Source organism: Oryzias melastigma, linkage group LG8 (assembly GCF_002922805.2).
Source record: "Oryzias melastigma strain HK-1 linkage group LG8, ASM292280v2, whole genome shotgun sequence".
NCBI classification, from domain to species: domain Eukaryota; kingdom Metazoa; phylum Chordata; class Actinopteri; order Beloniformes; family Adrianichthyidae; genus Oryzias; species Oryzias melastigma.
The window spans coordinates 13,692,244-13,695,553 of record NC_050519.1 but is presented as its reverse complement, the minus strand read 5'-3'; the positions used below and the strand labels follow the sequence as shown (position 1 = coordinate 13,695,553).

The following is a 3,310-nucleotide window of genomic DNA, read 5'->3' as shown; positions in this document are numbered from 1 at the left end:
TGAGCTCTCTCCTGGTGACCGCCCAGCCACCCTCCGGCGAAAACTCAATTCAGCCGCTTGTAGTCGGGATCTCGTTCTTTCGGTCACGACCCAGAGCTCATGACCATAGGTGAGTAGTGGAACGAAGATCGACCGGTAAATTGAGAGCTTTGCTTTCTGGCTCAGCTCTCTTTTCCCCACAACGGACCAGTACAGTGACCGCATAATAGTGGACGCAGCTCCAATCCGCCTGTCGATCTCACGCTCCGATCTTCCCTCACTCGTGAACAAGACCCCAAGATATTTAAACTCCTCCTCCTGAGGCAGGAGCACTCCACCCACCTAGAGAGGGCAAACTACCTTTCTCCGGTCGAGAACCATGGCCTCAGACTTAGTGGTGGTGACCCTCATCCCAGCCGCTTCACACTCGGCTGCAAACCGCTCCAATGCATGCTGGAGGTCCTGGCTCGATGAAGCCAACAGAACAACATCATCAGCAAAGAGAAGAGAAGAAATCCTGTGGTCCCCAAACCAGATCCCCTCCGGCCCCTGGCTGCGCCTAGAATTCTGTCCATAAAAACTATGAACAGAACCGGTGATAAAGGGCAGCCCTGCCGGAGTCCAACATGCACCGGTAACAGGTCTGACTTACTGCCGGCCATGCGAACCAAGCTCCTGCTCCGGTCGTACAGACACCGGACAGCCCTGAGTAAGGCTCCCCGGAACCCATACTCCCAGAGCACCCTCCACAGGACACCACGGGGAACGCGGTCGAACGTCTTCTCCAAATCCACAAAAAATATGGACTGGATGAGTGAACTCCCACGAACCCTCCAGCACTCTGAAGAGGGTGTAGAGCTGGTCCACTGTTCCACGACCAGGACGAAAACCTCACTGTTGTTCTTGAATCTGAGGTTCGACTATCGGGCGGACTCTCCTCTCCAGCACCCTGGCATTGACTTTCCCAGGAAGGCTGAGGAGTGTGATTCCCCGGTAGTTGGAACTCACCCTCCGGTCCCCCTTCTTGAAAAGGGGTACCACCACCCCAGTCTGCCAGTCCAGAGGTACGGTTCCTGTCTGCCACGCAATGCTGCAGAGACGTGTCAACCAAGACACTCCCACAACATCCAGGGACTTGAGGTACTCAGGGAGAACCTCATCCACCCCCGTAGCCTTGCCACCGAGGAGCTCTTTGACTACCTCGGTGACCTCAGCTTGGGTGATGGACAGTTCCACCCTGGTGTCCTCAGCCTCTGCTTCCTCAACGGAAGGCATGTCAGCAGGGTTGAGGAGATCCTCAAAGTATTCCTTACACCCCCAACAATGTCCCCAGTTGAGGTCAATAGATCCCCACCTGCACTGAAAATGGTGCCTGCAGAAAACTGCTTTCCCCTCCAAAACAGCCCGGGCCGCAGCTTGCTTAAACTGCCAGTACCTTTCAGCTGCCTCTGGAGTCCCACAAGCCAGCCAGGCCTGATAGGACTCCTTCTTCAGCTTGACGGCATCCCTTACTTCCGGTGTCCACCACTGGGTTTGGGGGTTGCCGCCACGACAGGCACCAGAGACATTGCGACCGCAGCTCCGGAAAGCAGCAGAGACAATAGAGGTGGAGAACTTGGACTCAATGTCACCAACCTCCCTCGGTACCTGCTTGAAGTTTTCCCGGATGTGGGAGTTAAAGACCTCCCTGACGGAGGGCTCAGCCAGATATTCCCAGCAGACCCTCACAGTATGTTTAGGTCTGCCGAGTCTTTCTGGCCTCCTCCCCCGCCAGCGAACCCAACTCACCACCAGGTAGTGATCAGTAGACAGCTCTGCCCCTCTCTTTACCCGAGTGTCCAAAACACACAGCCGGAGATCGCCTGAAACAACTACAAAGTGGATCATCGATCTCCTACCCAGGGTGTCCCTATGCCAGGTGTACTGATGGACACCTTTGTGCTTATGGACAAACGATGACGTGCACAAAAGTCCAACAACAAAACACCGTTTGGGTTCAGGTCAGGGAGGCCATTCCTACCAATCACGCCCCTCTCCTCAAACTAAAATTTTTAATTTCACAAGGTTCATGTTATCTCGAGGGATCTGACAGGAATGTTCAATCTCATTTATTCCTCATTAGAATTCAATTCTTGCTACTCACAGAGTGGAATTAGAGTAACAGGATAAAAAGATCATCATAGGTCAACTGGCTGATGATACCACCTTGTTTTTAATAGATGACTCTCAAGGTTCTGTTACCTTAAACTTAGTCAGTTCTTTCTCTTCTGACCTCCATCTTACTGTAAACAAGTGAGTTACTGTTCATCAAAGAAGGTCTTTGTTCAGACTCTCTTACACTACTCAGTCACTGCATGAGGATAACAACACTTGATATAGATTTTACTCCTCTAAATGTTTTATCTCCCAAAAAGAATCTACTTCAAAAGAATATTAACACCATCTATTCCTTATGTAATAATTATTTAGGAACCGTTACACATTTATTTCAGACTTGTTCATATACCACACAATTTGGACTGGTGTATTAAACTTGTTGGAAAAACATTTTCTTCAGGATGTTTCTTCTCATTATAAGCATAGAATTTTGGGATACTTTTGAAGAAATTGAAATCAATGAGGTCTATTTATTAAATTATTTTTTCTTTCTGTCCGAATTCCATATACATGTAGTTCACTTTCGGCTTATCCCTTTCGGGGGAGCCACAGCGTAACAGCACCCACTGTTTGGCATCAGTGATTTGGCAGAGTTTTTACGTCGAATGTCCTTCCTGACACAACCCTGTACTTGAGGGGCACAGGGACCCAGTTAGGCAGCGGTGTCAAGGGTCTTGCCTAAGGACCCAATCTGAGTGGGGATCAGTGGACAACCCTGGGAATCGAACCCAGGGCTCCTGCGTGCCAGCCCTGCACCTAGCCCACTGAGCCACCCAGCCACTCTTCTGAGTTCCATATACATAAATGTAAATATCATTTGTGAAATTGAAATACTCTGAACTTCTCAAAAGAGAAAAAAATATATTTTATTCATTTGAAAATATATAAGCAAAAAAACTCTAAACTTCCCCCCATTTTCATTTTGCTGTAATAGACTCAGATTAGTTCTCATCTGGTTTCTGCCCGAGCTCTGAACATTTTACCATTTTATGAAAAGAAAAGTGCTCCATGTTCCACTCACCGTCTACGAAACAGTAAGCGTTATAATTTTGAAAATATGTTTTTTTTTCCCATAAATAGTCCATTCAAAAATGTGCCAGACTGACTGAAATTGAAAAGCACCAGATAAATGTGACCTTTGACAGGAAATTCAACCACCATTTCTAGGGCAGAA

At 48.3% G+C, this 3,310-nt stretch overlaps 1 protein-coding gene across 1 annotated transcript in view; it reads right to left on the bottom strand.

Moving 5' to 3' along the window:
- The window catches only part of LOC112146197 (GTPase IMAP family member 8), a gene marked incomplete in the record, with an annotated part of 36,101 nt that overhangs the window by 21,988 nt on the left and 10,803 nt on the right, over positions 1-3,310 (bottom strand).